The 15,931-nt window shown below is 40.7% G+C and overlaps 1 protein-coding gene across 1 annotated transcript in view; it reads right to left on the bottom strand.

The window, feature by feature from the left end:
• The window catches only part of LOC122532646 (mucin-5AC-like), a 202,778-nt gene extending 197,551 nt beyond the window's left edge, over positions 1-5,227 (bottom strand). Inside the window, exon 1 of the mRNA XM_043661617.1 lies at positions 5,206-5,227. The gene's annotated coding sequence lies outside the window, so the exon portion shown is untranslated. The remainder of the gene's footprint in view (positions 1-5,205) is intronic.
• Positions 5,228-15,931: the final 10,704 nt, after the last annotated feature.

A 15,931-nucleotide genomic window follows, 5' to 3' on the forward strand; every position in this document is an offset into this window, starting at 1 on the left:
TATGTAGCCAGGAAAGTATTTGCATGCTTATGTTCGGCGCGAAAACTAAATATTTCTTCGTTCTTATACATTGTATAGTAATAGTTTAATGTCAAGTGCGTAGACAAAGAGTTCGCACTATTCTGAACATTTATGAATCGAAAGAGGATGTATTAGAGTAGTTGATCAACGCACGTTTAATTATTATCAAAATTATTCATTCTATTCGCTTCTGTGTCGATCGCGAAAGAAAACTAATTGCGAAATAAGAAAATGTCTCTTCCCCCTCTCGACACTCGCATCACGATTTTCAATTCCCCGACTCGTCGGAAACGCTGGCGACGCATTGCTTTCGCTTTCCTCGCGAATGATCGAGTGAAAATGAGAATGCCGCGCGACAGATAGACGAAGGGAAACCCTTCGCAAGAAGAAACGCGCGCCGTTGGCACGGCTCGTCGTCACGCGAGCATTACGCGACGTCTTGAAGCAGTTTACAAGCAGCTTGAAACTCGACGTGGAACGGAACGAAGAGGCGAAACCCGCGCGGCGTGGCCCCGGTTCACGCTGGCGGCAGAGAAGCAAGATTAATTAGACGCCGATGACAAAGCGGGAAGCGTGTCTTCGCGCGCTCCACTCTCCCCGCTCTCCTCGAATGGCTGACGTTCATGGCCCGATAAACTTTGAAATTTTGACGACGCTCCAACATCCGGCCTCACGAAGCCTTCTTCACGCTGACAATGCCTCCCTGCGCGATAAGGCTATTGATTCGGTCGTCGGTCCTCGCCTCTCCGACGGGGAAAATTGAACACTGGATTAAATCTTCCTCGCGCGCGCGTGTGGGGGGGGAGGGGGAGGGAGGCGATCCTGAAATTCCCCGGACGAGCTCAATCGATGTTCCTACTTCCCAACCGAATTCCGTTACAAATCTGTTGTATTTTGCCTTTCCTTTCATCAAAAAACTTTCGCTCGGTGTCCTAGATCCGGAGGAATTAAAATGCAAGAACTATCGTCGTTGGGAGAGCAACGGCTCGTGAAAGTATTTGCATACTTATCATTAGACTGCGGATTCTTATGTAAAAATGGATGGTAGGATTGTTACTCCGGATTCTTGACTCGTTGGGTATAATTGTTTAACAAGCTAATAGAAGCAGAAATGAATCTCTCTTGTTATTAAAGGGTTTGTATACTCGAAGATTACGGGAAGAAAATTACAGGTGCTAAAGTACATAGAACACGCGCCATAATGCGAAAGTAGATAATGTATTAAAAGTAGAGTGTATCAGAGTATATTATTAGAGTATATATTATTATTAGAGTATATCGTTTTAGATGCAGGTGAGGTATAATTATTAATACAGACGAAATTTTGCCTGTCTCCTTTTCAGTTATATTTTACTAAAAAAAAATATATATATATATATCTATTATATTTTTATATTATATTTTATATTATATTATATTTTACTAAAATATATTATATTATATTATATTTTATATGTATAATGTTATATTTAAAGTATATTTATATTTAAATATTTATATTATATTATATTTTACTAAAATATATTATATTATATTATATTTTATATGTATAATGTTATATTATATTTTACTAAAAATATATATATCTTTCACGGACCGATCGAAAGCTTTAATCAGAAAAGAAGTCCTTCGATCCGCGACACTGTACGTACATAGTACGTTAAAGAAACAAGTGTAAAATCCACGACGCGACGTACATAGCGGTGTACATAGATCCATACGCCGACAAGAAAGACATTAACGTTCGAACACGTGACGGAAACCTGTCGCGCATCGATCGCCAGAAGAAGGCTGCGGACGTTGAAAAGAAGACCGAAGAAATGATCCTTGACGAGGAAGTGGGATATACAAGCGTCGAACGGATCGTGGGGCGCCTGAAACCCCATCAGACTGTAGTTGTTGAGGGTTCGCGCGACACAATAACGAGAGACATGGACGTGAATACTCGGGGACGCGTGTATTTGAACGCGATACGTGTCTCGAGGACAGAGCTTCTCACTTCGTTCACACTCTTCCTCGACTCCGACTCTCCCTTCTCGCCCACTCTCTCCACCCTCTTGCTCTAACTTTCACCCTTCTTTTCTTCCCGTTCTGTCGTAATTCGTATCGAGGATGGGGGATGCATTGTGAAAAAACAAGAAATACAGCAATGTACGATTACAATTAACGCGCAACTGTTTACTTGTTGAGCCACGGAGGGGGTGAAGATGAATGCTCCCGCGGGTTTTTCGGACTTCTTGTCTCGACGAGAATTACTTCTCTATGTAGTGAAGTTGCTTTATGTATAAATTATATACTATCGACAGTGATTTTTAAATATAATTAATGAAAGTTTCAATACCGTAAAGACAAATGATGCGAATTCTTCGAGACATAAGAATATTATAACTGTAACTTTGAAACTTTTAAAAGCAATTGATTAAAGTTTCAAGAAGATCGAAACATGAACGATTAAACAGAAATTCGAATCAACGCGCTATAAATTTTTGAGCGTGTATGTGTACAAATAGGAAGAAGGTTCGATTGCTCTGAGAATGATTTGGAAGGTTACAATTATTCGCAAGGAACAATAACTTTTCCAAGAGATATCCGAGAAACATTCGAGAGAAGCATCGAGGCAGGCGATCGAGCGATCGGAAAGGAAAAGAAAAGAATGAGAACCGCAGCTTGGTACAAAAGAGGGAGCACCGTACGCCGCTCGAGGTTCAACGTCCTCGTCCTTAACGGTCGTCATCCTGGCAGTCCTGGTGGTTCTCGTGCATCCGCGGTCGAGACCTCGTGCTCGCTGGCGCTCGCGTTCACGATCCTTATCGTCCACGAAGGACGATCGTGGAACCGAGACACGGCCAACGAACGAGAATACACACACACACATACGCGTCGCGAGATTAGTTCGAATTATCGCGTCTGGAACGTGATTTTTGCCACGAAACTCCATCATTCCTTTCACGTGTCGCGTTTCCCCGCTTGTCGAACAATCTGAAAACTGATTAGAAAAGAAAAAAAAAGAAGAAGAAGAAGAAGAAGAAGAAGGGGGAAAGATCTATCGTCGAAGAGGGAGACTCGGTGAAAGAAGTTCGAACGAACGCGGTCTGACGGTTATCCGAAATCGAAGATTGCCAACGACACCAGCAAAAACGATAGCACGTACCGGCGATCGAGATGTGATCTGCCTCTCTGTGCCATTCGGCCCGTCCGATCGGATATAATGGAGTCCCGCCGTTTCAAGCCGTGACTCTGGATCATATTTAAAAAAAGAGCCTTTGACAGTTTCTCTCCTAGCTATTGATTTCAGCAAATTGATTTTGACCTCTCTCGTTTTTACTCCCTCGAAAGTTTCCCGCTTTTTTTCTTTTTTCTTTGTTAGAATGGAATCGTGTTTAAATAAACTGACTTCCGGTCTGGTATTTCTGATACGTTGAACATTTTTTCGTGGAATAAATATCGTGTTTAATCCTTGAGGAATCGTGTAAGGTTTACTTCTTACTATATTCCTTTTATTTTCAGAATTTTCAGAATTGGAAATGTTATGAGTTGTTATTATTATTATAAATCACTATTATGAATGAAAAGATCATATAAATGATGATACAATGAAAGAAAAATGTGCACATGAATTGTCACAGAGTTTCATTGAATCATTGCGAAAGGTAACATATCAGATTTAATAAATTTAAAATTTGACAATATTCTTTTGATGATAAATGATTTTTAAAATTTGTAAATGATTAAAATTTGTAAATGATTATTAACGCTAAAACTATAAAAGTAAAATGACTAATTTATAACCTTTCTTCTAAAATTTTATAGATTTTTAAAGATTTAAATGATATTTTGTAAGATGGATAAATAAAAACTTGTGTATTCCATTGTATCAAAGTCTTTCTATTTTTTCCTTTTTCCTAAATGTCTTATAGAAATTTTATGCTTTAATCGTCGATAGTTTTAGAGCAAAACCGTAAATGTGGAAAATTTGAAGATATAAAAATGTATATAGATATATAAAATATCAGCAGAATAATATTTCAATAAACACTAAATTTCCTTTCATTTATATTACTAACAAACTGCACAAATATCCATGATCTACTAATTATTGTTCCCCATTCTTATCGAAGAAATAGCAACCAATAATTACCCTAAATACACCGCTTAGTAGCATAACAACGTTCCGAACATTTAATTACCGATTAAGGTTATTAATTTAAAGCTGATTGCAAAATAACTCGAAAGCTATAAGAGCTACCGAATCGATTATTCGCTTGTTAGAATTGCATACATGCAAGTGACGTGAAAAAATATCGAAGAAAATATCGCTTGACAAATTTGTTCACGATTCACGTATAGGTATAAAATGTGTGTTTATATATGCGAGTTCAATATAAAAAGCTAAATCCATAAAAACGTCCTTTGACTTTGTCCACGTTTCATGTGTAAAACAATATTTATAAAAAATATTTTAATATTTTAAAAAAACAAGGAACAATATTTGTACGCAGAAATATAATACAGAAAACCGAGGTAACATCGAAATTTAAAATCCACGAGAATGTTACCCGACAAATTCGTCCGCGTCGATCGTTCAATTTGATCACTGTGGAACGTGCGATCGAACGCGGACGATGAGAACACGCGGGCTGAAAGTGTACAACGTCGTTCGTCGTTACATCAGACAGACTGGCTCGGTGGCTTCGCGAGTTAAACACGCGAGACTCGTAATGCCGTTCCGTGGCGTATATTATTATTTCGCACGCACGTGTTACGCCCCTGTCTCGGGAGATTAACGGAGTCTTGTACGACCTCGCGTAACGTTTACGCCCTCCGCTCGCTTTCGCTTGACTTTCACCTCGCCGCCTCGTCACCCCGTGACGACTCTTCGTTGTCAATGAAATCACCTCAGCCACAATTCACGTTCGATTCCCGTGACTAATTACCAGCGATTTTACCTGCGATTAAAAAACGTCTAACGGCAACGTCTCGTTTACCCGAAGTTCGATGTTACACTTAAAGCTTGAACGTCGCGAGCGACTTTTTCAATAACGAGACTGTTAACCCCGTTATAAGGTCGTTCATAAATATTTCATGGCCCGTTATATTTGTATCTGATTCGTGTAAGGAGAGCCAAGATCACGGCACGATTAAACGAACAGAATAAAAAGACAATGCCGTTCGTGATTGACTTACGAATTATTTGCTCGATGCCAGTCCCATTAATCTTCAATGATGAAACACTTACCTGCAACAGATGGAATGAAATATGTTAGTACAACGAATGCATGTTAATAAATTTGTATTATGCCACAGTAATTTATCCGAGATTTTGTATTAATTAATTTTGAAAGTTTCAACATTAGTAAATTAAAAGTAGTAAATAATATTAGTAAAGTGTTAGTAATACTTGGTGCATATATCACAAGAAAGGGGAGGAATCGATGAATTAAATTATTCAGGTCGAAATATACCAAATTTTCTTCCTAAATATTCCAATAACTATCGCGTTAAATGTTCAAACGATAAACAGTGGAATACACCGACATATAATAAAAAAATTTCAATTGTCTGTACGCGAGAGCACACAGAACACAAAGATGTACAAAATACCTGAGGTAGAGTCTACTCGTTGCAGAGTTTTTAACAGAGACAGTATTATAATTTTATTTCTTCAGTTGTACGCACAAAAACTGAGTTGCACGAACGCAATATTTGTAATACGTATCAACCTGTCACGTTCAATTGTGTCCGTACATGAGATCCGTGACGTCGCAGCAGATGATACGTATCGGAAGGGAACGGAAAGTCAGATCAATTCCTGGAGGGCAGAGCGTAAGAGGCGCGAGAAGACGGAAGAAAGGGTGCTTCTCACCCCTGATATTTCCAGTGTGGCCACAATAATCCGACAGAGTCGAACAAAGCGGTCGAAGGAGCAAGAAGAAAGCGAACGAGAAAAATGGAGGAACGTGGCGTGATGAGAACAGTTTCGAAGGGACGAGATGCAATCGAGGCGAGAGAGGAGACAGGGGACCGACCAACGAGATTGAAAACCGGAAGAAAATGACGCGGTGGAATATTGTGGTACGATATCGCGGTATTTTAGCGTATAGCCGGGAAATACCCGACGCTATGGGGTTTGGCTCGAGCTCTTCGAAACCAAGGGAACGCGACGCCATCACTGACATAGCCGACAACCGCCGACAGCATCGGCCACCTTGCTTGTCACCACAATGCCATGGTGAAACGGTTGCCACGGTCGCATTATCACCTTACGTGCCTACATACTGGCCAAAGTAACTTCGAATTCTGCATCTTCACCCTCTTAACCAAGTGTGAGCTGTCTGCGTTGACAAAATTCCTTCAAGGAATTCTCAGAATATCCATTTTTTTTCTTTTCTATTGACATTTAGGATATGTACACACTACGAGGAAAGAATGATTCTAGGTCTGAATCTCGTATCAAATGACAGATTGTGATAGATTGAGTTCGTGGATCACAGGAAAGTTAGACTAACGATTAATTTCTGAGACGTAAGGGTTGAAAGAGACTCATATCTATTAAGGGGCCAGTCTATACGTTTCGATGTACGTTTATTAATTTACGTACGTGTATTAAAATTGAAAAAGATTATTTAAGAAAATAGATGGATCCGGTTTTGACATTGATGACTAACAACGAGTTGGTTGTATCGCATTTAATGGGACATTTAGATTTTTGGAAATCTAATCTTAAATCCAGACTACAAAAATAAGTGAAAAGGACGTTTCATTTTTTTTTTTTTTCTGCACAAGTTGAACGAATCAGGCGAAATCGATCAACTTTCAAACCGGATGGTCCTTGGGTAAGAAGCTGCTCCGAGATTCTCCGCTGGGAGGGTTAACTATCCCGGAAAGATATCTCCATCCCCCTCCGTGCTCAACTCCTTTCAGATTAAATAAGAACCAGGTAAAATGAAGAACGATTTCTAAAGTTGGTTTTGAATTAACGGGTTTATTCTTGGAAAGGAAGGTTATTTATGAGACCATGAATGATTTATGATTGAAGGGTAGCAGAAATGTGGGACAAGTGAATTTCGTTTCAAAAGAGAAGGGTATGATTCATTTAAATACAATCTTTTTATTCGGGTTGATGAACTGGTTTCTGAAAAATTAAACGCTGATTATATATTTCAATGCTGCGATTTAAAAATGTTTTCAGAAAAACAGGAGCTGATTAATTTGGCTTCTACGCTATTAATGCATTTTAATATTTAGTTTTAATATTTATTTCTCTATTAAACGTTAAACCACGAATTAAATATTTCATTCTGTCTTGTGAGCCCTTTAAAAATAAAAGGACAGCAAGTTAAATTATAACAATTGTGTTAAAATTAAAAAGAATTTTAGCAGTTGATTAATTTGGCATTTGTGTTATTAACGTGGTATAATATTTAAAAGCGTACGGATTTCCCTTTTAAATTTCAACTTTCCGCGAATCAAATATTTTCTCGTTCATATGAACCGTTCAAATGGAATGGAAAAAGTAAGTTAGCAGATCGTGCATTTCAACACTAAAATTAAAAAAAAAAAAAAAATGTTCACAAAACGAAGTTGATTTTCATAAAATTCAGTTTTATTAATTCTGTTTTTCTTTTCCCGATATTTAAACGGGTTTCCTTGTTGAATTTTAACTTTTTCCCACAGATGAAACATTTTCTCGTATGCACGCGAGAGAGCCAAGTTCGAAACAAGGAAAAAGTAAGTGGCAAAAGCGGCGATCAGTGAACTGTCAGATCGGAGTTTCTGATTGAACAAATGGAACTCCGGGAAACCTCGCTCTGTTAATAATTACACCTCGCTTGACCTTGTTTCACCGAGGCGCGAACTCAGCAGAGTGCATGTGCAACTTTCCGCAGGATTTATTACCCCTCGGCAGCAACGAAAGGGACAGAGAAATGCAATGCAATCACCTCGCCCTGTTTTATTTGCTCCTTTCCCGGCTCGTGAAAATACTTTCACGGAACGGAACATTTTTCTTCGTGCTTTTGCTATTTCTGTCGTCGTGACTCGTTTCCCCGCGACGCGTGGCAATTTATTCCATTAATTTTTAAATGACGCTCGTAATTTTACGGAAACTCTGGTCCGTCTCATCGCTCATTGGTCAAATTCTTTTGTCGCAGGACTTTTAACTTTCAACTTGTATTTTATTAATTCTGATGTATGCTTCATATGTTTTTTTATTTTTATTTATATCACGTTAATTCGAATTTTTTAAGCGAGATTAATGAAATTTTAAACAGAAATTCATAAAATAATATGCAGACATATGGATGTGGAAATATGTGGACATGAGATACCAATGATATTGATACAAGTAGATGTACATATAATATCCATTATTAATATTATATACAATACATCGTGGATATTGATGTTATGATTATCCACGTTATAATTATCTTATTTGTATTTTAATATATAATACTGCATAATATAAACACAACGATTTTATACTTTTCTACTTTCAATCTTTTCTACTAACCTGCTGGTAGAATCTTAATTTATTTTATTTAATAAATTTTATACAAACTATTATTTTACTTTATCCACCAATTATACCATAATATTTTACTTTACCAACAAATTTCATTTTCTAATTCTAGTTGCAGCTTTTGTAACAATTTTTATCACTGTTACGGCACTCATTTCTCTCTCTCTCTCTCTCTCTTCTGTGTTGTTCACTGCTTAATGGAATAACCGAAATAACACGAAGGAAATACTCTCCAACTTTCGTAACGGTGCCGTCCCTAATTTCATCCGAAATTATAGCGTCACACGGTGCACCGAAACAATCTTGTCCCTCGTGTTTCTTCGGCAACGCGAATGCACTCTTGCCTGTTTGTTCGTCAGAGTTTATCGCGGCCGAGAATCGTCCCTGACCTCAGCAGGCGCGACATGCTTCCTGCGCGATCAACATAACTCGTAACTTCAGTTTCAAAGCAACGCGCGCCTTCCTTGGCATGCGTGTTATCGAACCGTCAACAATGCGGTCTGATTAATCGACGTATAAAAACAAGCCAACCGACGCGTGATAAAAACGCGCTCTGGCAATTTTTATCAACGGAAACGTGCAGAGATATTTCATGGAGAAAATTACTTTTCTGTACTTTTCTCATACAGTTCAGTTTCGTCCGTTTCCTCCGTTACGTACTATTTTTATACTCCAAGTAAAGTTTGGCTTTAAACGAAAGCAGAGCGACGTTCAGCGAATTGGTGAATCGATTGATAACGGAGGGAAGGTTTAAATGCATTCCGAGGAAAGGACGTTCCAAAAAGAAGAAAAAAGAAAGCGAGCACGACACGAAAAGTGTTTCAACGTACACGTTGATACGTGAGCCACGTTCGTTTTGAAAGTCGGGTCGGACACCGGTCGCGTGATCACTGACAAATAAAGAAGAAAAAAAAAAAAGGAACGCGGTCGTCGAGCACGTTCTCCGCTGAAACGGTTATTTCACGGATTAGGGAGCACCGCGACGCGCCACTATAAGTAGACGTTTAATTTAGATAAACGATCTCGCGGGGAGCTGTCCCGAAAGTTCGAAAACTTTATCGTTGAACTTCCCCCGGTCGTCGAACTTTTCGGCCAGCCGAATCGACCGGGAACCAAACATGTACGAGAGCGGCGAACACGCTAGAAACAATTATAAATTCGCCGAAACCGACTATCGTGGACTATTCCGAAGTAGGGTGGAAATTTGACTTGAGCAGGACGAATGCTGATTCAACGAGATTCAAGTTGATATACATGCATGTGTATTTAGGTATAAAATATTAGGCTAAAATAATATAAATACGTGATACATGAAATCTGTTCTTAACGCAGAATCCATTTTCTTAATGCAGAAATTGAATATTACTTCGTGGACTCGCGGTTGTTATCACTAGTCTGCGGATTTTTATGCATTTATGGAAAATTTTAAGGAATGAAATTGCATATGATATGCGATATAGTATGAAAAAGATGTGTATGAAATATTCAAACACAAAGCTCTTTATAATATACGATACATTTGTAACTGAAACATTTTTCTTTCGAGCGTGTGTTTTTTTTATTATATTAAAAATATCAATTTGCATAGAAACCGGCAGTTTAGTTATCAACTAAGATCAGAATTCTTTATGTCGAGCTTTATGAACTTTAATAATTCACTTGTACATTCGACAATTTATCGACGACACTAACGAACTTTTATCAACAATTTGTAGACATAACAATTTTCCACGGCAAATGTTCATGCATCTATGCATCTTGCTCTGTTGACGCACTTTGACGCATTACTTCCAAACATGTTCCACTGTATATTTCCCTTTCGATGGGCCAAACACAATAAAATCGCAGTATTGGATTATTCTTGCAGCATCGGCCAACCAACAAAAACCTAGCGACCCACGCGAATTCATTGCTCCTGACCGCAATTTTAACGCACAGAGCAAGATACCGCAAACACACCGACGAGTCGGTGGCGGGCAGGTTTCTCGGCACACGTTCGACCGAAGGAGTCACGGGCGAGAAGACCTTGAGACCTTGACCCAATAACACCGTCGACATCTCTCGAGCGAGACGAAGAATAAAGCGTCAACGGGACGGCTCGTCGAAATGACTCGTTCGACGTATGGCTGGATCGTTAAGCGGGTCACGCGACGACACTGAGCGACGGCTTAATGCCGTTAACCCTATCGCAAGATCCGCTTCCGGCAACTTCCTCTTCCCTCCTTTGCTCCACCCACGCTCAAGCTCTCTCGCCCACCGTTTCCCCACCATCGTCGCAACCTTCTCTCTCTTTCTTTCAAACCTCCTTATCTATATTCCTTCTTCCTCCTCCTCCTCCTCTTCTTCTTCTTCTTCTTCTTCGTCGCTTCGTTCATCACTCTCCTCGTCCCTTTTACTCTCTCTCGTTCCTCGCCGGTTCGTTTCTCCTCTTCTCACGGTTCGTCCGGCAAGCTGAACGGAGTTCATTACCCACGGACTGGGATCAACGGATCTGCCTTTAAATCTACAGTTAGGTACCTACCTGTCGGGAACGCTAATTAAGGCCTCGTAGCCAAACCGCTCTTTATCGCTAGCTCACTCTGCCACGGGACAACCGCTCTGCTCGTCTTCCCCGGTGATACTCCGGGGCTCAGTGACGCAACCGGAAACGAAGCCGATTCATCGACTGGCAATATCGATACCGTCGCGCTCAACTCTTCGGCCGGTTCACTGGCTGACGAAAGGGAAGAAATTGGGAGAAACTGGATGCTTCCGGAGGATACGACACGCTCCACGGAACACTCCGAGAAATTGCGAGTCGATTGACTCCCCTGGAAACGATTCTTTCCACGATTCGCGGCTATTTCTCCGAAAGAAACGCAGAATGAAGGACGTTTTAATTCAACCTCTATTCGCGAGCCTTTCTGACAACGATCGTCTCTCGAGAAATGAGAATTTTAATCCGCTATTGCCGCGAGACGCTGCACTTGGAATTCGAGGGTCGTGGTGCAATTTGCGAGGATGTTCGACTTTCAATTCTATGTAAATGTATTTCGACAACTAATTCTATGTAAAGACTTCAGAATTTGGAATTCGAAGTTCGAGGTGAAGTCTGTGAAGATCTTGGACTTTCAATTCTATATAAATGTAATTCGATTGCCAATATATAAATATATAAATATATTTCGACTTTTCATTCTAATCCCTATGTAAATATAGAATTCAGAGTTAAAATAAAAAGTTGTTCGCACGATTTAAATAAACTCCAGGCAATAATGATCGTTCTTTCTTCCAATTCGTGTAAATAAAACGATCTCGATAAAATTTCAATCGTATGATAACAACCTGTGCTTCAACCTTCTTTATTAATTCCGTATCTTATCGACAAAGTGATGCAAGTAGCGTAAATCAAGGAAATGCATTTGGTGTTGTATCGAAGGTACTATGTTGTAAGAAGGTTAACCGTATTCAACTATTCTACGAAGACAAGTCTCGAAAGACAAACTTTCTCGTTGTCCCACAATCTGTCGTTTTACAAAAGTCGAGTACTACGAGTATCGAGTAGTTGTAAAAAAAGTTGGAAATCTTTCGATTTCGGCGGACGAAGGAAAGAAAAGGGAGAGGAAGTTGACGAAAACGAGCGTAAGCTGTGTGCGAGAGAGTCGCTCTATGCCAGCCGCGTAATTGCGCAATTATTTACGCGCTCCGACTGGCCGCGCGTAACTGACCGTAATTACAGCAACACAATAACCGGAATGCAGTTGTATGATAATGAGGGAAACGAGCGTCTTACTCCGAGGGAGGTGGTATCTCCTCGTACCCTTGCGGTCGCGCCTCTCGAATAACTCGTTGCTAAACGAGGCGCCTCGAGATTCCTCGCGTAGATTCCGCGAATCCATTTCGCCCTCCGCTCAGCCAACAGACTCCCGTCGTGTTAATACCCACTCAGCCAGCACCTGTGCCGGATATTACACGTACTTCAACGAGCGTACGAGCGTCGAACCTGAAGATTTCCATTCCATTCGAACCGGACGAACCCTTCGAACTTTCGCTCGACGAGATGTATTACGTTGGCCAAAAGGTAACTGTGTTTTTGTGTATGTGTGTGTGTGTGTGTGCAAATGAAAGGCGAATTTTGTTCGATCATCTTTTACCATCTCTCGTTTTCCAATTTTATGATTCTGTGATTCAAAAAAATTCTTATCCTTTTCGATGAAAAAAACAGTTCCAAAAACGAGTTGAAATTTAGCAGACCAATTTTAACACTGCTGTAGTTCGATGGTTTGCTCGCCATGCACGTCAGATAATTTTTCACGTACTCGCACGACGTTTTTTCCTTAACAAAATACGACGGAAATGTTCCTTCTTGAGTTTCCCGTTTTCGTTTTCAATCAAAAATGAACTAGCAATTCGAAAATCTGGGAACAAGTAATTGTTAAAATTCATCTGGTAATAAAAATTTTGACGTTTAAAGTAGATATTTTCAAAACGTGCGTACTTTCAAGTTATACCACCTTGTAGATTCCCGCTCAATTAAACAGTATCAGTATGAATTTCGATGAATTTTATGTAACGAACCGTCGACATTTGCGGAACGATATAACACTCACCGTATTTACTCGACAAATTTTCAAATTTCATTCTCTTCGTTCTCACGAGACGAACCTTCAAAATTGAAACGACTCTGTCGTTCTGAAGTAATCTCTGCGCAACCTGTTCTCCGATTGTGTTACACCATTCCGTTACACCTTGTGCCACGCATCGAGGTTAATAGGAAGACGAATGGCCCCGGTTAATAAAGTGGGCTCTGCTGCGTTGTGCAAGAACGCAAAACGTAACCGAGAAACGCCATTTACGCGAGAGTACTCCTATTACCGCTTCCACGGCCGGAACTGTCGCGACGGAAAAATAACTGTATTGTTTGTCAAGCTTGTAATCTACCGCTCGTTGGGACGCGACGAAATCGTTTACCGCGACAGATAAGCGCGACGAGGAACCGGTTCGCCAGGTTGAACGGAGGTGAATTTCCCGCGGAACGAACGAACGAACGAACGAACGACCGACCGCTTCCAGCCTAACGACGTACTTCGCCGCGCGGCAAACGAGAAGGAAACGAGGAGGCTGACAACACGGGGCCAGAGAGTGCCGCAACACCGTGGCTTGCTGACGGGAAACTGGAGCAAACTCGGGCCGGGGGAGACCCCCGGGAAGAGGAGTCCGCAGAGTCTTGCTCGACAAAAAAACAACTTCTCTCCCTGACACAGTGATTTTTACGGCCGCCGCGTAGCAAAAGTTTTCCTTGGCTGGCTGGCTGGCGATCGCGTGGTGATACGATAACACGTACCGCAGCAGCTGAAACTGGCTAGCAAAAATTGGGAAAATATTTTTGTTGATACGTGCTGACGCGAGTTTAACCTACCAGTGGCGAGCGACAGGGAAATCTAGTCGCTCTGTTGACTCGCTTCGCGTTATTATCTCGTCGTATTGAATTATCCGATCGGACGAAGAGTTCGTTTGTTTTCAACATGGCAGACTGTGCGTCCTGTTGTGTTGCTTTTGTACAAAGTGATTTGTTTCACGCGTGTATCGCAGAATTGTTATAATAATTTACAATTACAAGCAATATATTGCGATAGGTGCTCTACCTTGTTTGTTTCATGTATTTTTGCATCTTCTCAACAAATAATATAACGAAGTAAAATAATATAACTGAAGTAATAAAAAAATATGTGTATTCGTCGGTTTTAAGAAAATATATGGAACGCAATACGGAAAAATACATGAAACACCCATGCATCTAATCACCTTGTCGTAATATTTATTGGTTTCCATTCCTTGTCGTACGCTGCATAAATATTCGCAGTGTATTAACAAGTATAGAGAAAGTTGGATAGACGTTTCAAATCATCAGACATATTCGTCACAGAAGAATCATTAACGAAAGGGTTGTAAACGAAGAGCTCGTATCGCCGTTGACTTGTCAAATTGCTAGGTTCCTCTAATTACGATAATCATACGTACAGCTATTAATTATCCTACGACTCATCAGATATGCGAAACAGCCTCGTTAAAGCGGTATAATACGCGATACAAGACACGGGTACAATCTACGTCGAATTTTTTTCCTTTGGCCAGACAATAGAGGAATAACACCGACGATCCTTTACCGAGATTGGCTCCAACCTTTCGCGTTTAATCATCGTGGACAGACGCGACGTACACTGCCGAATCAATTAATCGCCAGTGTCGCGAAATAAAGTCGTGAAATCTCGGTGAAATCACACGACAGGAGTAATATGTAATGTATTGCAATTATTGATAACGAGAAAAAAAGAAGGAAAAAATAGAGAAAGAGAGAGAAAGATAGAAAGAGACAGGAAAGCAAGCATGGCACAATAAAGCAGGGGGAGCGAAAAAGGACAAAGGTCGATCGTCAAACATTTCCCCCTCGGCTCGTCCAGGCTTCGTTTCCTATTTCGCAAATAGGGGGATGAATGCCGCGACGTCGAGAGACTGCAGTTAACCTCTCCAATTTAAACGCGAAACCTCTTCGATTCTTAATGGCCGATAAATCGGTTTCTCCCCGATCTCTCGCAATCTGGCCGCATCCTGTGGGAAACGAACGAGAGAGAGAGAGAGAGAGAGTAAGAGAAGAAAAAGTCAGGCTCGAGAGGGAAAGAGAAGTAACAGGGACGAACGACCGAGCAGCGAAGCAGCAGAGAGGAGATTTTCGTTGGACGCATTCAACGAAGTGCATCGGCAGTCAGGCGAATGGGAAACGACACGAGGAACAACGAAGAAAGAAGAAGAATACGAAAGGTGGAAGATGAAGAGGGAAGTAGCAGACAAGAGAGAGAGAGAGAGAGAGGAGAAGCGAGAAGACAGCGAATTAATCTCCCTATTAGCGGTCGCCAGACTCAATTGCCTTCGTCCTCCCGCCTTCCTCCACCACCTTCTCCCTTTCGACCTCGTTCTCTGCCTACTGCCTCCCACCGCCCTTCTTTCCAACCACGGTGAACCGGAAGTCGAGCAATTTATCCCGGTCCGTTTCTTCTTTTAACGCGAATCTCGACGAACCTCCTCTCGAAATCACGAAATTTGCCTTCCGTCTTTCGGACAGTCGAATCATCGTTGGTGTCTCGTGCGTAAACGGGGTTTCCGCCGCACGAGATCGGAAAATTTAGTCGATTTGGCTCTCAGTTTTATTTATCTGAACCAACAAGGTGCATCTTCGAATATAAAATAACACGAGTGAAGTGTAAGTAGTAGATAAAACGCAGTGTAAAAACAAGGAGCAAATAATATCATACTTTCCTCAAATTAGAGATAATTTTTAAAACTAAAATAGGGAAGAAGAAAACCAATTTAGATTAATAGTACGTGTTAACTAAGCATACGATGATGCTGCAC

Source organism: Frieseomelitta varia, unplaced genomic scaffold, assembly GCF_011392965.1.
Source record: "Frieseomelitta varia isolate USP_RPSP 00005682 unplaced genomic scaffold, Fvar_1.2 scaffold_462, whole genome shotgun sequence".
NCBI lineage: Eukaryota > Metazoa > Arthropoda > Insecta > Hymenoptera > Apidae > Frieseomelitta > Frieseomelitta varia.